Below are 23,325 nucleotides of genomic sequence, written 5' to 3' on the forward strand. Positions count from 1 at the left end.
GTTGGTTACAATGTATTGTATGATATGGGATCTGAAAGGGGCCAGCAACAAGAGCTCGGAGGAGGACTGTAAACCCAAGCTTAGGGACATTCAGAGAGACAGGAAAGCCTCCCAGAGGAAGCACCATGAGAAGGAATTGGTCGAAGTCTGGGTTGAGGAGAGAGTGTACCGAGAGATGGTCAGGGAGGTGAGGCACTGGAGCAACCACAAACACCAGGAGTTCAGTCCAGTGGGGGTGGTTGCGGGCAAGGGCAGGGAAGTGGCAAGAGGTGAGGGAGGAGAAGTAATGAGGGACTGTGCCACGCGGCGTCTTGTGATTACTGTTGTGTGGAGTTTGGAGTCCTCTGTGGGCAACAGGAAATGGTTGAAGAATTGTGAGCAAAAGAGGGACACGGTCAAATTTGCCCTTTGGAGAATGGATTAGAAGAGGGAAGGCTGGAAGCAGGGAAATTTGAGGAGGTAGAATTGCTGGGATTTGGTCATTGGCCGTGTGTGTGTATGTGGTGGGGGAGTTGGGGCAGGGAGGAGTTCAGGGCAGTGTCCAGCTCTGGCTGGGTGGTTGGGTGATGGCACTGTCCTTAGGTGGGCACAGAGCAGCATCCATTTTGGGGAAAAGATTATGGGTCACACTTGGCTGGGTTAAGTTTCAGGTGCTGAGGGGACAGCATGTTCAGTTGGCTGCACTAGGGATCCAGATAATCAGGAGTTGTCTGGATTAGAGAAACACATCTGAGAGTTATTAGCTGTCCCAGACTGTCTCAAACAATTTGAGAGTTTCCCATACTATCAGCTAAGGTGCCACAGCAAACAGGGAGACTGGGTGATGTTTCACATTGTTGAGGAAAACACAGTCATAGTTCCGTCTCTTCAAGCCTGTGGAAACTACTAGCTCAAGATAGTTAAAAATGTCTAGACTAGATTGCACTCCATTCCATTCGATGACCTCATGTTTGTAAAGAAGGATTTTTGGTGGTTGCTGTACCATGTGAAAATCAGTGTAGAAAAGGAAATGAGGGAGGCCATTGTCCAGTCTGACTCCAAGGTTTGAGAGAAATTGTGCAGTGCTCAATAGGTGTACACACACTGTATTAGTAAATACTTGTGGTTATCTAAGAATGAAATAAAAATGCCATTTTTTTCTCTATTAAAGTGTACTTTTTTCAAGTTGGTACCAAGTTGTTAGGACATAAGTACTTAAGTTGTTAACATTTTCTTTACTCAATAAGCATTTGTTTTGGCCTGAGACTCCAAGGGTGCGGTGAACAGAGAAAGTTTTGGAACTCCTGCCTTTGCCTGTGCAGTATTTGTTAATGGAAGCTGTTGGAGTAGATGAGGTCATTTGAGGAGTATGTATAGAGTAAGAAAAGGAGTGGTGTGGAGTGAGATCTGAGGCATTCTTGTGTTTGAAAGAGAAGCAGATAATAGGCTCCCACACTGGGACTAAGAAGGATGGGGGTCATGGTGTCCGAGGAAACCTCAGCAGGCAGGGCGTGCTCAGCTGCTGGGAGCTGTTAGTAATACAGGGGACACTAGAGGCAACAGTGACATGACAGGGATGGGAGGGGGAGGCCAGTTTGTATCAGGATTTAATAGTGAGTGAGAGTGAGGGAGTGGAGCCCAGCATGTGTAGACAGCAGTGCTCAAGAAATTTGATGCTGGTGGTTAGGGGTGGTTATAGGGAGGGCAGGTAAAGGGGGAACCCTTTGGTTTTTGTTTTTTAAATGGGGGGATTTGAGCATGTTTAAATGCTAGTAAAGAACCGAGAGAGGGTAATTTCAGAGTTTCCATTGGAGTTAGCCCATTAGATAGCGGTTTCAGAGTTTCCGTTGGAGTTAGCCTGAGGACATGATGAATGATCTTGGTGAGGAGTCTCTGGAACCTCATTGCTGTGGATTGCAGAGTGAAGGGTGTTGAGGGAGGGAAGCTGGTTCTTTCCCAAACTTGATTATGAAGAGGAGAGAATGACATTAAGTGGAGAGGGGCATCTGGTGTAGGCTGACTTCCTCCCCTCCGCTCCCCTCCCTTCCTCTCCCCTCCCTTCCTCCCTTCCCCTTCCCCTTTGCCTCCCTCCCTCCCTTTTCTTTTCTTTTCTTTTTGCTTTTCTTTCTAGCAGTGACTTTATTTTCTCTTTTTTTTGCTGTTGTCTTAAGAACACCTTTTGTCTTCCTTTCTCAAGACATGCTTTTCTGAGGACTGGTTGTTCCTTTGCAGGGCGGTTGCTTCCTACCCTGGACTTTTCCTAGGTGCCAGTGTGTCTCCAGGTCATGATGTCTTTGTGGCTCACTGTCCTTTGCTGTCCTGTTCTGACAGAATACTCTCTCCTGCCAGTGTTTTTTCTGTTACTTACCTCAGTGCCAGTTTTGTGTCAGATCCTATCTGCCTATCTTCGTAGATGTTTTTATTTTTATTTTTTATAGAGACGGTGTTTTGCTATGTTGCCCAAGCTGGTCATGAACTCCTGGGCTCAAGCAGTCCTCCCACCTTGGCCTCCCAAAGTGTTACACCGCCCCTGACTTCATAGATGTTTATAGATTATAATAATTTTTCCACACTAATGCCTGGTGTGGTGGCTCACACCTGTAATCCCAGCACTTTGGGAGGCTGATCACCTGAGGTCAGGAGTTCGAGAACAGCATGGCCAACATGGCAAAACCCTGTCTCTACTAAAAATACAAAAATTAGCCAGTGGTAGTGGCACACACCTGTAATCCCAGCTTCTAGGGAGGGTGAGGCAGGAGAATTGCTTGAACCCGGGAGGCAGAGGTTGCAGTGAGCTGAGGTCGTGCCACTGTACTCCATCCTGGGCAACAGAGTGAGACTCCATCTCAAAAAAAAAAAAAAAAGAATAGTTTTTCCATACTTAGATTTCAGCCTTAATCTTTGGAGCCAAAGATGCTTCTGTTTCTTCTCTCTGCCTGCACATGTGCCTCTTCTCTGGGAGATTAGCTCTTCTGACTTTTTTTTTTTCTTTTTAAAATTTTAAAACATTTTAAACATCACAGACATTTTAGGGTATTTCTCATCTTTTAGGTCTCCTGGGGCTTCTAGGCCTTGGCTCTGAGCTCAGCATCTGGGATGATTTCTCAACTTTATACTTTCTGAAATTTCCCTGGGACCTTTTCTTAGGGTGCCCTCTGACCTTGGAGCAGTGGTCTTGAAATTGATCTAAAGATATCTTCTGTTGTATTATATGTTCTTGAACCTTTTTGGTATTTTAATTTTTTCTTTCTTTTAGTTTTTGCTTAAATACTTAAGTCAGCCCACACATGTTTGTATGCCAACTATGTCTGAGGCACTGTTCTAGTTAGCAGTGATAAGAATGTTTAACATGACCAAGCTGCTGCCCTCAGAAAGCTTATATTCAAGTGAGGTAAAACATGATAGATTATCTTGCTAACTAGTTCACAAACTCCTTGTTGGCAGGAACCACATAGGATGGTGCCTTGTATATAATCTGTGCATAGCGTGTGTGTGTTCCAGCTTGTCAGATAACCTCTTGTACGTCGTCGTCATATAGAGACCTTCATTTAGGTCTTGCGCTTATTTCACTGTGGTAACACTTGGTGCCTTCTCCCACTGGCTGTCCTCTCACAGCCTTGTGATCTTTGATCTTGGAATGCTTGTTTTCTAGCAGTTGAAAGCTGAATTGAATTTTTAAAAGTTCCTCTAGTGCATTCTGAAGATTTTATTAGCATGCTGTGGCAGTTCCATTTTAGTTCCTCTCATAGCATCCTCTCATTGAGAGCTGTTATCCATTTTGTGCTCTCGAGAAGCTCTGTGAAATTATATTGCAGTACCAAAGTATAGGTGTGATTGACTGTGAACTGGAATCAGTGTGGCCATTATTTTATCAGCTAAATGGATGAAGTGGTTCATTCTTGGCACTTAGTAGATACTCAACAAATATTTTTACATTGACTGAAAATGTTATGTGTTTTGATTCATGATTATATAATAAGCAGGACTTGATCACTACTGGGTAGTTTACACAGTATGGTCTGAGCCATGTTGCTCTACTACCATCACTTATTTTCTGACTTCTCAAAATACGTACATGACAAGGTTGTGTGTTGTTTTTTTTTTTTGTTTGTTTGTTTTTGCCTGTTTTGTTACATAGTCCTGTGTTAGGATATTACCTAGGCAGGTTTCAGCTCTGAATTGGCTTTGCAGCTCTTTGCTGGGGCATAGTCTATCCTAATGTTAGAATTAATGTTTGGTAGACACAGGGTCTCACTCTGTTGCCCAGACTGTAGGCCGTGGTGCTATCTCGGCTTGAAACCGGGAGGTGGAGGCTGCAGTGAGGTGAGATCACACTACCGTACTCCAGCCTGGGCAAAAGAGTGAGACTCGGTCTCAGAAAGAAAAAAAAAAAAAAAAAAAGAATTAATGTTTATAGAAGGGCTCATGAATTTCACTTGCTTCCTGTGGTACACGGGAGAAACTCTAGTACAAGTTGAGGGGTGCCATTAACCAGAAATGGTAAAGAGAGCGGGGGCAACTTACAAGTATGTTTATATTGTTCTGAGAGGGGTTGTGGCTGTTGCACAGCTTAGAATGAGAAGGAAGAGACTGACTTTACATGTCTTCAAAAGTAAGATCTTAACGTTGGCAGGAATACTGTAATTTTCCAATATAGAACACGTCTGTTTTCAACATAAATGTAAAAACACATTTAAAAAAAACCAGCCCTGTAGAATTTAAAACATATCTCCATTCTTGGTTTTCTGTAGTATTTGTCGTATATCTTTTAGAGTTAATCATCCTGGCTTTTGATCAGAAACCCAGAAATACACAGAAACCCCCTAATTCCCCAAAAACCTGTCTTGAGATTTTAATTACATACTGCAAACAGCATTTGTTTCCTAAGGCTTCCCTAGAATGTGAATTGTTCTTTGAGATATCCCAGGCAGGAAGATTATTAAAAGGTTACTCCTTTTCAAAAGTTGGCATTGCAATTTAGAATGGTTACAAAGTTTATCAATGAAAATGAACTTGATGCCTGAGCTGTAATTGAAATCTTTATAGCTTCTCTGCTGTTTGTCCATTGTGTTACAGAGCATTCATTGAAAACTTCTTCCATTTCTGACATGTCCAGTTCCCACCCCTCAAAAAAAAAAATTATGAAAACTACAAAACTTCAGAACATCATTTGAAATAATTGTGTAAGGATTAGGCACCGAAGAGTTTAGAACAGCTACTTTACATTAAGCCATAATTGTGGTTACTTTTTCTTGCCACACAGGAGTTTAGAAATTTGTGGTTTTATTTCTTAGGCTATTTTGTTTCTGATGATTGTCAAATTTCATTTGAGACAATATTGCCCTGCATTTTAATATTTACTTAGCATTTTTTCTCTTTTTGAACAGTTACGTAACTTTGATAAACTGTGTGTAAATGAAAGTTACAAATAGAGTTTTAAGTGGAATATGTACTTTATTCAGATTTTTATTATTTGAGATGATGATTTATTGAACATAAGCAATGGAGACTTTCATCTGTCATTAAATGAATATCTGGATTAGCTTATAGGAAATGCTCATAGTAATAAAGCTAAATATAAAGAATGAGAATCAAGAATATATAAGGACCAGAAATGGATACCTCAAAACCTATACTTTCAATAAAGTTCTAGTCTCCGTGGTCAGTGTTTTAGACATGAGGACTGCTTTAATAACTGCAAGATTTCAGTGACTCAGAGCAAGAAGCATCTGTTTCTCACCCATGTGGAAGCTTATGTTGGGGTCATCATGGGTTGGGTGTCCACATGGCTGTTCAGGTGGTCAGCCTTTTTCCACCTTGTGACTTAGCCTCCTGTAGGAACTGGGAACCTGCTTGGTTCAGGCAGTGGGTGGAGAATGAGGACAGTCTTGTGGGAGGTTTTTATAGACCAGCACACATTGCTTCTCATCCTACTAGCCGTACTCAGACATGGCCTCTCTTAGCTTACTTTAGGCTGGACACATAGCAGAGCTATACGCCCCAGGAGAAGAGAGGTCATGGGGATGGGTAGCATAACTAGTCTCTGCCCCAGTCTGACTGGAACTTGTGTGAGCATCCTGGTGGCCACAGTGAAAGGAAATCATCCTCAGCTCTATGCTGTCATTTTCACCATGCATAAAGAACATACCAGTTTCTTTTCCTTAATATGTCCCCCATTTCACACTTGGGGCTTTGAATTAGTTACACTGAAAGGTGTAGTAGGTGATGTGCTCAGTGGCATTCATGTGGTACATTGAACAGTGGTTCTTGTTTGGCTGTTTATCATGTCCTTAAATAAAGTGAAAGTATAACAATCAAAAACAATTCTGTGGAGGATCACACTGACGTGGTTTATTATATATTTTCTAGTTGTGAGAATAAGCACACTTCATATCCCTCAAACAGTCATTCAGGAATATAAGTGATCTCAGGTGGATTTTTTGGTGAAAGATGTATAGAAGATAGTTTGAAGTTACTGTTACAGATGCGCTTGGAGTGCCAGTATTTTGTCAATTAAAGGTAGCTTTAGAGACCAAGAGAGAGATGGTTGGTTAGTTCAAAATCAATATCCTGCATGGCAAGCTTGTTCTAGATCAGACGTTGGTAAACTGCAGCCGGTGGGCCACATCTGGCTCTTTGCCTGATTTTGCAAGGAAAATTGTATTGGAATACAGACGTGTTTGCTTTTTTATTTGTCTGGGGCTGCTTTAGTGCTGCAAGGCAGAGCTGATGGGGTAAGTGGTGGCAACAGAGGCTAACTTACACAGTATGACATATTTGCTATCTGGCTCTTTACACTAAAAATTCCTGACCCTTGTTTTGGAGAACATATTTTCTCCCTTTTCTGATGGGGCTCACATTGTAGTAGGTGAGAAAGCTAATAAACAACATGTTAAAAAAATATATATATATATGTCTCCCCTCACTTGCTTTTCTTTCTTTACTATGCTTTCTTTAGTATACAGCCTAGTGTGTATATGTGTGTGCATGTATATATGTATATATGTGTATATATACATATGTGTGTGTGTGCGTATATATATATATAAAGAAAGCGAAGCATGTGAAGAGAGAGAATATCAGAGACTGCCATTTTTGATAAGGTGGTCAGGGAAGCCTATGCGAGATGACATTTGAACAGAGATACAAATGAAAGTGAAGGAGTGAACCAGCCAGGCAAATATTTTGGGAACGAACCTTATTTGGGGAGAAACAGCAAGTGCCCCCTTGAGATACCTGAGTAGCAGCAGGGAGGGCATTATGAATAGGGGGTTGGGTAGGGGGATGCATAGTGACAGAGGTATTAAAGGGCCGGATTATGTAGGGCCGTATAGACTGTGGTGCACTTTGGATTTTATTCTGAGTGAGATGAAAAACCATTGCAAAGTTTTGAGCAGGGACATGATACCATTTGAGTTAGATTGTAAGAGGATCACTAGGACTGCTGTGTAGAGGATAGATAGGGGACAAAGGTAGAAGGTGGGTGTCTGTGTGCTAGGTAGGCATTGCGAAGTGCTGTGGCTGTTGGATGAATCAGTGGTTCCTGCCTTGAGGAGGTTTAGTAGAATAGCAGAAGAAAGAGATCACTGTAATGCACTGCTGCTGACAGAGAAGCAAAGGTGCCCTGGGATGGGATAGGAGGGGTACCTGATCCAAATCAAAGGTGACACCTTGACCTGAGAACTTGGAGAATGCTGATCAAGACTGATTGTATATCAGAGCTCTGAGATTTTTGGAAGGACTACTTGCATGCAGGAATTTTCCCCACCTGCATTTTCCCCACCTGCATTCCCCACCTGCAATTTTAACCACGTGAGCAAGTGCTCATCCAGAGATGAGTGGTTGGTGGCTTTTAGGTCATATGCCAGTGCCAACAATTGCAGTCTGGAGCATTGTGTTAGAGTGATGTTAAGGTGGTATCTCAGCTCAGCAAGATACAACACCACAGGAACTGAAGGGTGAAATGTTTGCCATCTTTGCCAGAGAGCAGAACCAAAGTAATTTTGGTTTGGGAAAGTTAGTACCATAGGACTGTAGAAAAGTCTCAGTAATATGTCTGTGGAATGTATTGTAGAGTATTGCTACTTTCCCCGTATGCCTGGCAGTATGAATTAGTTGTGCAATGTACGTCTCAGTAATTAAGCAAATTGGTCTGCTGTCTGGAGTTATTGGATATGACCCAATTAAACTTTGGAGGATGTCTGTAAAAATGATTTTATTTTTGGGACAGATGATAGTAAGGTATTTTGGATAATTAGTTGAAAAAATTGCTGCCATTTTAAATTAGTGTAGAAGAGGACATTCACCTTTCTGTTTTCTATAATGGGGTGTCTAGATCATCTAGAGAGAATTTTAATTATTATAATATTGGTTTAAAAAGAAGTAGGGAGAGAAAATAAAATCACAATCATAGAGGGAAGTTTTTTTTTTTGTACTTTCTCTGCAACTGATAGAACAAAGGATATAGATGATTTGAACAAAACAATAAAATTGCCTCAGTGTGTCTAGCTGTTCTACCTAATGGCAGAATGTACATTCTTTGTAAGTAGACTGGACAGTATCTATCAGCTTGTTGGGAAAAGCAAGTTTGAGTATATTTTAGAAGATTGAATTCGAACAGAGTGTTCTATAAATTAAACTAAAATCAATAGCAAAAGGTAGCTAGAAAACCTTTTCTAAGTATCCCATGATCAAAGAAGATATTACAGTGAGAATTAGAAAATTTTACAAAATATGTTGATGAGAATTAATATGAAAATACTGTATATAAAAATTTGTGAGGTTCAGCTGAAGTCATACTCAGAGGAAAGATTATAGCCTTACATGCATGTTTTAGGAAAGAAGAAAGCCTGAAAAATACTCAATGATGTGAACATCAATTTTAAGAAGTTAGAAAGGAACAGCATACTAAACCCAGAGGAAGTAGATAGACATTAAACGAGGAGAAATTAATAGAATAGAAAATAAATATACAGTAGAGAACATCTGCAGTACTAGTTTTATTGAAAAGATTGATGATATCAATCAATTTGGTGAGATTAATAAAATAAAAGATGGAAGGCACGAATTACCAATGTCAGCCATGAAAAAGAGAACATCCTAAAATATCCTACAGGCAGTAAAGATTTTTAACAAGATATTCATTTATGCTAATACATTTTAACTTTAGGTTAAATGGACAAGTTTTTCCTTAAATGTGGTTTTGTTATTCATTTAAATTATATCTTGATCGGCCGGGCGCGGTGGCTCACGCCTTTAATCCCAGCACTTTGGGAGGCCAAGGCGGGCGGATCACTTGAGGTCAGGAGTTTGAGACCAGCCTGGCCAATGTGGTGAAACCCCATCTCTACTAAAATTACAAAAAAAGTAGCCGGATGTGGTGGCGGGCGCCTGTAATTCCAGCTATGTGGGAGGCTGAGGCAGGAGAATTGCTTGAACCTGGGAGGTGAAGGTTGCAGTGAGCCGAGATCGTGCCACTGCACTGCAGCCTGGGCGACAAGAGCAAAACTGCGTCTCAAAAAAACAAAAAATTACACCTTGATCATTTGTTTTAGGGTCCTTGTTGATTTGATTTTCTTTTTAACATAATCTAATACAAAACTACAAAAACCGTAGTTTCAGACAAGTGTCACTCCCTCTCATATCCCTTTGACTGTGTCCTTTCTCCCTCTTGTAAATAACCAGCCTCACTTTTCTAGTTTCTTTTAAGACAGTACATGTATGTTTTCTTATTTACCTTTTTTTCAAAAACAGAAGGTGGCATACTGTTTAAATTCTGTTGCACTTGGCTTTTTTTCACTTATAATATACTCTAGAAATTAATTACTCTTTATCAGATTCCAGAGCTCTTCCTCATAATGTTACAGCTGTATAGTGCTGTTCACATACTGTGAATATGATGCAGTTTGGTCACCAGTCTTCTGTGTTTGGACATTTAGGTAGCTTCCAATATTTTGCAATTACAGTACAAATAATGTGGCTATGAATAACTTTGTGTATGTATTTTTATATTGCAGGAGGTTTAATTTGGGAATAAAGTCCTCAAATTTGGATTTCTGGGTTGAAGGATAAATGTATATGTAATCTTGTTAGACACTGCTGAATTCCCCTTCATAGAGATTGTACCATTTTGCGGTACGCTGAGCACTGTGTGAGTGCCCGTTTCTTTATAGCCTGCTAGTTAGAGGATATTGTGAAGCTTTCAAATTTTTGCCAATCTAATGGGTGAAAAATCTTTGTGTAGTTTAATTATATTTATTTTCTTTATTATGACTAAAGTTGAGCATCCTTTATGTTCAAGGGAAATTTTTATGTTATTTTGAGAATTGTCTATTGCCCTTTTTTTCTATAGAATTTTTGCACCTTTTCTGTTCATTTTTTAAAAGTTTTTCTTTGCCTTAGGAATAATATTGCTTTGATATATGTTACAATATTTCTCCTAGTTTTGACTTTTCTGATTTTTTTCCCCAAGAAAATATCTTCATGTAGTCAGATTTATCAAGCTTTTTTTTAATTGAATTGGGCATGGGTTTTGAGTCACGGTCAGATTATTTGTAGAGGGATTCACCAATATTTTATTCTAGTACTTGAGTAGTTTTCATTTTTTACATTTAGATTTATGACATGCTACAAGTTTATTCTGATATATATGGTGTGAGGAATAGATCTGATTTTGTCTTCTTCCGAATAGTGATTGAGTTGTACTGACACAATTTATAAAGCTCATCTTTACTCAGTTATTAGTGATGCCACCATTGCTGTATATTAGATTTCTGTATGTAGCTGGGTCTATTTTTGGGCGTGCCATTCCATTCTGTTGGTCTGTCTGTTCATATGCTATTCACACAGTTTTAATCATGAGACTTTGTTTTAATATTTGGAAAGGGCATTTCTCCCTCTTAGCTCCTCCCTTGCAACATTTACTGAGCTGTTCTTTTGTGTTTGCTTTTCCACATGAACTTCAGCATCAATTTGTTGAGCTCCATTAAAAAGCTGTGTAATTTTTATTGGAATTGCTTTATATTTATAAATCAACTCTGACAACCTGATGAAGTTGTGATGTCTTAGCCAAGAACAGTCGAATGTTCGTCTACTTTCATGTGCCTTTCAGGTGTGTATAGATTTATAGATTTCTTTGTATAGGTTTTGAACATTTCTGTTGTTTATTCCTGAGTATTTTGTTGCTGTTATAAATGAGACTTTCTGTTCCATTTTACATTCTAACTGGTTATTCTTTGTGTATGTGAAGACTAGTTTGTTTACTTTATATCTTGCTACCTTGCTGAATTCTTTAATTGAGTTAATTTTGTCATTGATTCCTGGAGTTTTTCAGGTTTACTAACATGTCATCAACCACTAGAGAGTTGTTTTTCTTTTTTTCCGTTGTTTGTGGCTTTAATTGTTTTCTGTTGTCTAATTGCCTTGGTGAATACCTTCAGAAAAATGTTAAATAGTGGAAAAGGTAGTGGGCATTCGTATCTGGTTCCTGACCTTAATGGGAATGTGTGTAGAATTTGCCCTTTAGGATATTGGCACTTGCACTCACCGTGTGTATGTGCGTGCATGCACATGTTCTTACCCTAATTCATTCTTGTTCTGTCTTAAGTTGTGTTAAGAAAGTATGCATCTATTCCTATTTATTCTATATATATATTAGGAATGAATACTGAATTTTGTCAAGGGCTTTTTTGGCCTCCTGTGGAGGCAATTATATGATTTTCTTGTTAGACTTATGAATATGGTGAATTATATTACTAGATTTCCTAACTGGAATCATTATTGCATTCCTGGTATAAACTCTTTTTTTGAGATGGAGTTTCGCTCTGTCGCCCAGGCTGGAGTACAGTGGCACGATCTCGGCTCACTGCAACCTTGGCCTCCCAGATTCAAGCGATTCTCCTGCCTCAGTCTCCCGAGTAGCTGAGACTATAGGCACGTACCACCATGCCAGGCTAATTTTTATATTTTTATTAGAGATGGGGTTTCACCATGTTGGCCAGGCTGATCATGAACTCCTGACCTCAAGTGATCCGCCTGCCTCAGCCTCCCAAAGTGCTGGGATTACAGGCGGGAGCCACTGCACCTGACCTAGTATAAACTCTTAATGTGGTGTTGGAGTCTGTTAATATTTTATTTCAGAATTTGGCATTAATATTCATATGTGATATTGGTTTGTAATGTTCCTATTTTGTGTGATCACAGTCAGGTTCAGTTATTAATATTACACTTGATTTATAAAAAAGGATTTGGGAATATTTTTTCATGTTTAAAAAAATTGTAATATTGGGATTATCTGGTTTGTATAGGTTTGTTAGACTTGCCTCTTGATACCATCTGGGTTTCTTGGGGGAGGGTAGTTTGATAACTTTTTTTCAGTTCTTCTATGGAATTTAGTTGGCCTAAGCTTTCTATCTCTATGGGTGTCCATTTGGGTAAACTCTGTTTTCCTATGAAATTATCCATTTCATCTAGGCTTTTAAATTCATTTCTGTAGAGGTGTACAGAGTACTTACTTTCCTGTGATTAATATATTTTATCTTTTTGTATTTGTGCATTTGCTCATTTTTCCTTGATAAACTTAGATTGTGCTTTATTTCAGTTTTTTCTTGGTGGTAAAATATACATAACATTAAGTTTATGGTTTTAACCATTTTTAAGTGCATAGTTCATTTTATCCTTTGATGTGCTGAAGCTTTTTAATTTGATGCAATCCCATTTGTTTATTTTTGCTTTTCTTTCCTTGATTACTACTTTAAATGTGTTCTATGGACTCTGATGTATAGCTTCTCATTATCTCTCAGAAATTCAGTCATTTGTTTGTATATCCCTTTTCACCCAAGAGTTGTATAAATTTTTAGGTGGAAAGGCTTTTTTGTTCTTAATTTCTAGTTTTATTTTTCTTGGTTTAATTACTAGTATTATTATTTTTGTATATTTTACTGATATGGATACAGAAAAGTCTACATCAGAAGTATAGTTGAATTTTCACAAAATAATTCATCCATGAAACCAGCACTCAGACCATTCCCAGAACTTTAGAAGGCCTCACATTCCCTTCATCTCATGCCCACCCTCTCCAAAGGTAACCACTAAGTTGACTTCTAATATTGAGTTTTGTCTGCTTTTGAACTTTACAGAAATACAATCATTATTATGTAGTTTTGTTTTTAAATCTTGCATTCAACAAGTTTTGTTAAATTCATCTGTTATTTTTGCTGTATAATTTTCCATTGTATAACTGTACCACTGTTCATTTGTCCACCTCTCCTTATAGTATTTGTATCATTTTCAGTGTTTTGTATTTCTAGTTTTGTTTTTGCACTGTGATCAGAGGATATTTTTTGTGATTTTTCATTTTATGAACATAGTAATGATTTCTTTGTGCCTTAACATAATTTTCTGTGAGTGTTTAAGAAGCTATATTCTCTGTTACCAGAGTGTAGTGCTGTCTCTCTCTCTATATATACAGAAAAACTACTTTGTTGGTTATACTGTTGAAATCATTTATATCTTTTTTTTTCCTATGCTCTGCTTTGTATCAAGTAGTGTGTTTTATTTATGGTGTGTTTCTATTTATTTACTCTTGGATCAGCCTTAATTTGTTATTTAGTTCATAGAGATTAATAATGTATTCTGCATTGTGAAATTAAGTTTTAGTATTTAAAAGTAGTTAGGTCTATTCAGATAACTTTTGTCTTAATTTTTTTTTTGTCTAATTATTTTTATTTACCTGGTAAATTTTTGTTCCTTTATTTTTAGCGTTTTTGAATCACTGCATTTTAAGTATGTCTCTTATATACAGCATAGTCTTTGCTTTCTAAGCAAATTTGAAAATATCTTTCTTTTAATAAACAAGTTAAGCTCATTCATATTAATTGTTATAACTGATAGGTTTGTTCTCAGTTCTGTCATTGTGTTAAATTACTGTCTGTATTTTGGTATATTTACTCTGTTCATTTATTGTTTGATGTGTTTTTCTTAATTTACAAAATTCTTTTGATATCAGGAAGGTGGGACTAAGTTTTTCTTCTAATAGTACCATTGAATTAGTACCTTTTGTAGTACCTTAACCCTTTCTTCTTTTTTTGTTTTGGAGATGGAGTCTCGCTCTGTCACCCAGGCTGGAGTGCAGTGGTGCGATCTCGGCTCACTGCAAGCTCCACCTCCTGGGTTCACACCATTCTCCTGCTTCAGCCTCCGGAGTAGCTGGGACTACAGGCGCCTGCCACCACGCCCGGCTAATTTTTTGTATTTTTAGTAGAGACGGGGTTACACTGTGTTAGCCAGGATGGTCTCGATCTCCTGACCTTGTGACCCGCCCACCTTGGCCTCCCAAAGTGCTGGGATTACAGGCGTGAGCCACCGTGCCTGGCCAACCCCTTCTTATTTTTAACCTATTGCTGGGATTACAGGCGTGAGCCACCGTGCCTGGCCAACTCCTTCTTATTTTTAACTTATCTTTTTACTGTCTTGTATGCTACTTTTAAAAGGCATCTTTTCCTTCTCATCTGTTCACCATACAATCACCTATGATTGTATGGCTTTTTTTTCTTTCCTTTTTCTCTTCCCTTTCCTCCCATTATTTCAGTTGCATTTTCAAATTTTTTCAGGACATATACAGTTTATGTATAATTTTTCTGTCATGTTTTTATTCTTAGTTCTACAGTTAAATACATAAAATGCTCACTTTGTGACCAGTCCTTTTGCTTACGTTTCTTTAGTCATCCCTTGTTTTAGATGGAGCTCAAGCCCGGATGTTCCATTGAATGTAATGTATCAGTGTCTCTCCTGTGCATCTAGAATTGTATTAGTTGTATAATGTTCTTGGCAGAACTGAGAACATAGCCTGTGGTCCAGATGATGAACCTGGGTTGAGAAAGGGATTAGAACCCTCAGGAAAGATACATGTGTAAGCATTTTGTGAGTTCTTGCTTGTTCATAGTTTTTTTATTAGCCTCATTAGTTGAAGGACAGGTTGGCTTGATATACAATCCTTTTTACTGAGCTTCTTTTCTTATTTTTGGTATTTATTTATTTGAGACAGGTTCTCACCCTTAAGCTTTTTGAGAATGATTTTCTACTAGTCTTGCTTTCTATGTTGCTTTGCTAAGTCTGATGCCAGGATGATTCATTCTCTGATATCATTCTCTGATATCTTTTAGCATGGAGGCCTTGAAGATGCCTTTCATATGCGTAAAGTCTAATAGTTTACTACGTTACATTTTTGGGGTAGTTTGTTCTTGGTCAGTTTTCCCCAGTTGGTTCTTAAAATGTGTAGATTCAGGTCTTTTATTTTCAGAAAGTTTTCTTAGAGTATTATTTTAAATATTCTCTTTTAGTGTTTTGAATATCTTCTTCCAGAGTTTGATGTATATGTATCTTGGAGGTATATGTATTTCTAATTATATGAATATTTGACCTTCTTTGCCTAATTTCTGTTTTATTCACTTCAACTTTGACCCTTTATACTTCTTTTGAAATTTCACTTTCTTATGGTTGTTTTTCTACTTTTCCTCAATGCCCTTTGTAAAATTTTCATTTGAATCTGTTATTCTCCCTTGGACATCTTAATTCCTTCTCTACTATGACTTTTTCTTTCTTTTGTTTCTTTCCTGGGTTCAAGCCACTCCTGTTTCATTACTTTCTTTTTTTTTCCTTTTCTATTGTTACTCTTCTTGGGGTCTTGAACTGTAAGAGGTCCTGGAACATAAATTTGAGAATTGTTGCCTCATGCAGTAGTGGTTTATGTGGGGAATTTCAGAAGTACTGATGCCTTTGACCTAGCCTCAGAAATTGCGATGGTCTGAAGTGGTACGTGGGCTTTGAAAATTTTAAATGATAGCCAGGAGATTGTAATGTTTGGGAACTTCACTGAGATATAGTTTGGAGTGTGGTACATCATGTGCTTATGTAACTTATGTACTTACTATCTCAAAAAGGGTCTAAGTCAGTGGTTCCCAAGTTTTCAGAAAAGAGTCATCTGAAGATTATATTCATTTTTCATAGTTTGTTGTTAGTATGTAGAATTACAGTTAACTTTAAAAATAACTTTATTGTGGAACAATAGTAGACTCATTGGAAATGCAAAAATAGTTCACAGAGGTTCTACGTATTCTTTACCCAGCTTCCTCCAGTGGTAACATCCTACATAACTATAGTATAATATCAGAACCGCCCTTTTGGCTCTCTGAGCAGCACCATGGCTGTTGGCAAGAACAAACGCCTTACGAAAGGAGGCAAAAAGGGAGCCAAGAAGAAAGTGGTTGATCCATTTTCTAAGAAAGATTGGTATGATGTGAAAGCACCTGCTGTGTTCAATATAAGGAATATTGGAAAGATGCTAGTCACCAGGACCCAAGGAAACAAAATTGCATCTGATGGCCTCAAGGGTCATGTGTTTGAAGTGAGTCTTGCTGATTTGCAGAATGATGAGATTGCATTTAGAAAATTCAAGCCGATTACTGAAGATGTTCAGGGCAAAAACTTCCCAACTTCCTTGACATGGATCTTACCCGTGACAAAATGTGTTCCATGGTCAAAAAATGGCAGACAGTGATTGAAGCTCATGTTGATGTCAAGACTACCGATGGTTACTTGCTTTGTCTGTTCTGTGTTGGTTTTCCTAAAAAAAAATGTAACAATCGGATATGGAAAACCTTTTATGCTCAGCACCAACAGGTCCTCCAAATCCGGAAGAATATGATGGAAATCAAGACCCGGGAGGTGCAGAAAAATGACTTGAAAAAAGTGGTCAATAAATTGATTCCAGACAGCATTGGAAAAGACATAGAAAAGGCTTGCCAATCCATTTATCCTCTCCATGATGTCTTCGTTAGAAAAGTAAAAATGCTGAAGAAGCCCAAGTTTGAATTGGGAAAACTCATGGAGCTTGAAGGCAGTAGTTCTGGAAAAGCCACTGGGAGCAAGACAGGTGCTAAAGTTGAATGAGCTGATGGATATGGACCACCAGTCCAAGAATCTGTTTAAAGTTCAGACTTATAATAATGGCAAGTAAAAAGTCCTATTTGTGGGGAAAAAAAAAAATCAAAACCAGGAAATTGACATTGGTACAATCTGCAGACCTTATTCAGATTTCACTAGTTTATACATGCACTCAGTTGTGTAGTTTTGTGCAATTTAATCATGTGTATAGATTCATGTAATCACTACCACATCAAGTTACAGAACTGTTTCATCAGCACAGAGGAACTCCCTTAGGTTTCCTCTTTGTAGTCACTACAGTTGATTTCTTTATATTAATTTGTATCATGTGACTTTGTTGAATTTGTCTTTTAATTCTAGTAGTTTTATTGTGGATTCCTTAGACTTTTTTTATGTATAGCATCATAAAATGTGGTAATCATGAAATTGACTAGCAAGACAATTTTACCTCTTTTCCAATCTAGATACTTTCTCCTCCTTTTCCCCCTTCTTTTCTTTCCTCCTGCCTTATTGCACTGGATAGAACTTCTTTACAATATTGCGTAGAAATTATAAGATTAGATATTCCTCCCTTGTTCCTGATTTCGGGGGAAAGCATTCAGTCCTTCAACATTAAGCGTGTTGTTAGTTGTTTTCTTGTGGACGACTTATCAGGTTGAGGAAGTTTTCTTCTAAGTCTAGGAGTTTTTAATCACTGTGATAAGTTTAATATAGTTGCTACCTTAGCATTCATTTTAGGCCTAACATAAATTGTCTGTAATTCAGTCATGCCCTGTCACCTTTGGCCTAGTTAGAACTTCCCCTCCCTGCAGTTGTTTGCAATATGGCCTACTTGTGCCTCATCTCACTGACCCAAAATGCAACACACCATGAGCTGCCGACCACAGTAAAACCTAATGGTCAGCCTCAGAAGTCATGTGAATAAGTTCCCGTTCACATTTGTTTTCTTTAACCAATTCACAAGAAGGAAAGCATAAGGAATAATGTCCCTTAAAGGTGTAGTTCCACAGTTCTTATTTCTCCCTCTCCCTCCTGCTCCTTCCCTCTCCTGTCTCAGGACCTCTTGTCTGTCTCTGTTTGGCACTCTAACCTCTCTGGGACCTATGAGTAATAAACTTCTTTTGTTTCATGTATTTTGCCTTAGCTTCCTCATTGTGTCTCCATTAACACACACATACTGTATTGTTCTTGATATCATTTAACATCTTTTCTTTAACAAATCAACAGTCATGAATGGATATTGGATTTTGGGAAATGCTTTTTCTATTGAAATGATCATGTGATTTTGTCCTTTATGATAGTAGTTATTATATTGATTTTTGGAGATTAAGCCAATCTTATATTCTTGGGATACATTTCCTTTTTTTTTTTTTTTTTTTTTTTTTTTTGTGGGTCCGGGTCTTGCTCTGTCGCCCAGGCTCTGGAGTGCAGTGGTGCAGTCATAGCTCACTGTAACCCCAAACTCTGGGCTCAGGTGAGCCTCCCACCTCAGCCTCCTGAGTAGCTTGGACTATTGGTGTGTGCCACTAGGACCGGCTAATTTTTTAAGTTTTTTTTTAGAGATGGGGTCTTGCTATGCTGCTGAGGCTGGTCTTGAAGTCCTGGCTTCAAGTGATCCCCTTGCCTTAAGGAGAGAGAAACTAGATTAAAATACAAAAGTAAATATCCAAGCCTAGAGAAGGGGAAAGATAGTGATGATTATTATTAACAAATTAATTATAGTAATTATTATTTTTTGCTTACCATTAGTTAATTTTGGATAGCAGACAAATACATTCAAATATTTTAATTGTCCACGAAATATATAGGTGGGTAGTCTGGTTCTAGACACATGTTAAACTGAAGTGCCAAGGACAGGAAGTAAGGTTGAAAGTAGTGGCATTCTTTTACTGAAAAGACATTTACTTTTTGGGTTGTTTTGCAGGTATAATGGTATCTCACCTACATTGTCACTTTGCCTAGTTTACTATTTTGTTTTTTGTTTGTTTCAGTGAATTCCTGAAAGAGAAAAAAGAAACAACATGATTCTCTCTGTAACAGCCCCCCGGACCCCCTCACCCAGTGTTCAGCATGATATAGACCCTTGTGTTTACCCTTTTTTTAAAACCAGGAGATGGCGCTCCTGGTGTTTGGTGTGAGCACTGATTATGCTTGGTTATCAGAAATGAATGAACTGGCAAGGGAAATGAATAAATGAGCTCAGAGAAAGCAAAACTGAATCATGCTGAAGATGCTTTCTAGGTTGATTGTATTTCTGAAACCTTAAATCAAGCTTGTCCAACCTATGGCCCATGGGCTGCATATGGCCCAGAATGGCTTTGAATGCAGCCCAACACAAATTTGTAAATTTTCTTAGAACATTACGAGATTTTTTTGTGATTTATTTATTATTTACTTATTTTTAGCTCATCAGCTGTCATTAGTGTTAGTGTTAGTGTATTTTATGTGTGGCCCAAGGCAATTATTCTTCTTCCAGTGTGGCCCAGGGAAGCCAAAAGATTGGACACCCCTGCCTTAGATATTGAAAATTAGAGGTGCCTGCATTTCCAGTAATTAAGACAATTCTTACTGTGCATTTTCTGCTTTCCATTATCTTTCATTAAAAAAATGTCTAACTTTTACCTTTTAGAATATTAGGATAGAATCTTATTAATATGAATACGTCCAAAAGTTGGCTTTTGTGGTTTTCTTTTGTCAGAAGTGCCATAGGATAATATAACTTAAAACACATACAGTTTTCTGCTTCTCTCAAGATGTTCAGTTCTTCTTCAGAAACACCTGAATGAATGGTGCTAAACTTTCCATGGGCTTTGTCTAAAACTCGACGAGCATTAGATTAATATTTCTTTTGTAGGTTCAATTAGCATTCAAGTATGATTCCTAAAGTATTGGATTTCATATGTTATTTTTTGTTGCTTGTTGATATTTTGGTTTTATTTTGGGGGCTGCCTAATTCTCAGGTCAAATTATTTCTGGTAGTTTTGAAATTTCTTTTTTCTTTCCTTTTTTTTGAGACAGAGTTTTTGCTCTTGTTGCCCAGACTGGAGTGCGATGGCACGATCTTGGCTCACCTCAAACTCCGTCTCCCGGGTTCAAGCGATTCTCCTGCCTCAGCCTCCCGAGTAGCTGGGATTACAGGCGTGTGCCACCACACCCGGCTAATTTTGTATTTTTAGTAGAGATGGAGTTTCTCCGTGTTGGTCAGGTTGGTCTCGAGCTCCCAACCTCAGGTGATCTGCCCACCTCGGCCTCCCAAAGTGTTGGGATTACAGGCGTGGGCCACTGCACTCAGCATGAATTTCTTTTTTTTTTTTTTTAAGGCAAGGTCACACTCCTGTCACCCAGGCTGGGATGCAGTGGTACAATCTTGGCTCACTGCAAGCTTGACTTCTGGGATCAGTTGATCCCCCCACCTCAGCCTCCCGAGTAGCTAAGATTACAGGCATGTACCACCATGCCTGGCTAATTTTTTGTATTTTTAGAAGAGAGGGGGTTTTGCCATGTTGCCCAGGCTGGTCTTGAACTCCTGAGCCCAAGTGATCTGCCTGTCTTGGCCTCCCAAAATGCTGGGATTATAGGTGTGAGCCACTATACCTGGTCAAATTTTTTTTTTTAAGATTATTTTGGAAGTATTGGTTGTGATAAAATGAGGAAACCATATGTGAATGGATGGAATGTGGTTTCTTTTCCTAAGTTGAATAGAATTTGATTAATCTGACTATCCTCAGAAGATTTTGCAAATTTCATTTAAATTTAAGTTAACAGAATTTCTGAGGTAGTAATCTGAGGAGTTAACCTAGACCAGCCAATTTTTTTTTTTTTTTTTACAGTTGAATGAATAGAAATCCAGAAAAGTTTGAGTTGAGCAAGGCATTTTGATCTATTTCCCCACAGAAATCAGTGGGAAAACTTTCACTTTTGTTCCAATCAGAGCAACTCCCTTTTAGCTGTTTAGTGTTTTGATGAAAGTTTTATTTTAAGAAAAGGTTCTGCTTAAAAAAAAAAGTTACAAAACCACTGCTTTTAAGGGGAAGGGATCCCAAATAAGTATGTTATGAGTGGAAAGCTATCAGAGGCTCTTGGCTTTTTTAAAAAATTAGCGCCTACTAGAGAGTCTTTCCTTGACAGTCATTTGCTATAAACTAGGCTTTGATATGATCAGAATAGAAGGCATCATTTGGAGTATCAAATACAGAGGAAAATAAAGTGATTCTTCAGCCTTTGCTTTGGCATAGAATGTTACCAGGTATGGACTTAACTATGTTTGCTGAAATTATTTTCAGGTTTTAGAGTCAGGAATGAAGGAACATTCCTTGAGTATTTGATAGATTTGTGGTTTATAGACAGTAAATTGTATAATCCATGAGCTTCCTCTTTAGAAGTTCTTGAACCAAATTTATGGTTCACTGTAAGCCAGTGTATAGGATTTAAAAGGATGCGTCTTTGCATGAGTCTGATTTCTAACTCATTTGATACTTCTTTTTCACTTCCAATAAATGTTATCTTGCTTTCTGAACAAAGTAGGTTATATATAAATGCAATTACATGTGGATGGTTCCTGACTATACCTACACCCTTGTGTAGGTTTCAGGCTCTGGACTGGATGCTCTGTTGCCTCTAAGACCTGATGGGACAGGTCAGGAGCAGGGGCTTTGGGGCCAGACTGATTTGTGTTCAAATCTTGACTCTGTTGTTAATTAGCTGTGTGATTCGGGGACATTTCTTAACTTCTGTGATCCTTGATTTCCTAATCTAAAAAAGAAAGCTGGGCTGGGCACGGTGGCTCACACCTGTAATCCTAGCACTTTGGGAGGCCGAGGTGGGCGGATTGCCTGAGCTCAGGAGTTCGAGAACAGCCTGGGCAACACAGTGAAAACCCTGTCTATACTAAAATACAAAAAATTAGCTAGGTGTGGTGGTGTGCACCTATAGTCCCAGTTACTTGGGAGGCTGAGGCAGGAGAATTGCTTGAACCCAGGAGGTGGAGGTTGCAGTGAGCCGAGATCATACCACTACACTCTAGCCTGGGTGACCGAGTGAGACTCCGTCTCAAAAAAAAAAAAAAAAAAAAAAAAGCCTACCTCACAGCAGTGTTGTACTTAAAGAGTATACTTAAGTAAGAGAATGTAAATAATAAATAAAGTGCTTAGTACTGTACCGAGAATAGAAAATTTCCCAGTAACTGGCAGAGTAAAGAAAGCAGCAATAGAGAGAAAATCCCTAAGAAACCTTCAGATCTGTATGTGTGTTTTGAGACCATACCTTGGAAGAGAGGGCAAAAACAATGTAGGTCCCTTTTTCCAGCTATTAACATATATTCTAATAGGATAGATACCTTGAGAGAATAATTAGTCAATAAGAAAGATAATGACAGGCACCTCTATGGATGCTTAAAACGGGGGCAGAAAGAAATTAATGCTAAGGTGGTAATTTGAAGCCTAGGGTCTTAGTGGAAAGATAGCAACAGCCATGGTAAAGCAGTTTGGACAGTTACTGTGGATAGCATCTATCAGTTTTGATAAGAGTACATGTTTGCATAATGATTTATGGGTTAAGTGTTTTTAGTTATGTGATCTCATTTGATGTATACAACACCATGAGGTGGCTTATTATTCAGATGACACTGGTCACATGGGGACAAGTTCCAAAGGGAGCAAGCAAGGACAGAAAAAACGATTATTTTCCGTAATGGTTGAGAAATAGAAAGGTTCTTATGGTCACAAATGGCAAGTGAACAGTAAAGCTGGTTCAAGAAATCCTGATTCTAGTCTAGGGCTCCTTCTCCTATAGTGTTTATTATTTTGTTTTTACTCAAAATGGAAGTACTTAAAGATGCAGAGTAGCTCATAATTAGAGTAGGCAGAAGTGGGGGTGAAGCTAAGAGTCGAAGGCTCCTTAAGCCCAAGTAGGAGTTATTTTCTGCTAGGTAGTGTCTTTCATTGAAAATTCCTTATTTCATTGAAAATTCCTTATTTCATTGAAAAATGTTTTAAATTATGAATTTGATTATATTACTTGTTATTTCTTTGGACCATTTTTCAGAAGAATGACCCTGAGCACACTCCGCTATGGTGTTTGTACTTTACCCTCTGTATTTAATTTCTAGAACATCCTTTTCCAACACTTCTTTAAGCCTCGACTATCTTTTGAAGCCACTCTAGCTTTGTTGGAGTTTGCTTTGTGATCAGGAGGCTACCTAAAGCCTGTTTCAGTCTCTTCAAATAGCCACAGCAGCGGCAGATAGTAACAGGAGTCAGAAGTGTGGTTGCCACTCAAGTAGCCCAAAAAGATTTGCAGTGCAGAAGCAGAAATGGCTTACCACAGATGTGATCCACTTAAAAAGGTTCTGAAAACTCAATTCAGTGAAGTGTGTTTGGGTTCAGTGCATTGGACCTGTGACTTCCT

The 23,325-nt window shown here is 38.4% G+C and overlaps 1 protein-coding gene and 1 pseudogene across 4 annotated transcripts in view; both read left to right on the plus strand.

Annotated features, from left to right (window-relative positions):
- The window catches only part of WASF3 (WASP family member 3), a 131,123-nt gene that overhangs the window by 3,134 nt on the left and 104,664 nt on the right, over window positions 1-23,325 (plus strand). The gene's annotated exons all lie outside the window — the stretch shown is intronic.
- LOC129011621 (small ribosomal subunit protein eS1-like) lies at window positions 16,110-16,965 on the plus strand (annotated as a pseudogene).

The sequence above is a fragment of the Pongo pygmaeus genome, chromosome 14, assembly GCF_028885625.2.
Source record: "Pongo pygmaeus isolate AG05252 chromosome 14, NHGRI_mPonPyg2-v2.0_pri, whole genome shotgun sequence".
NCBI lineage: Eukaryota > Metazoa > Chordata > Mammalia > Primates > Hominidae > Pongo > Pongo pygmaeus.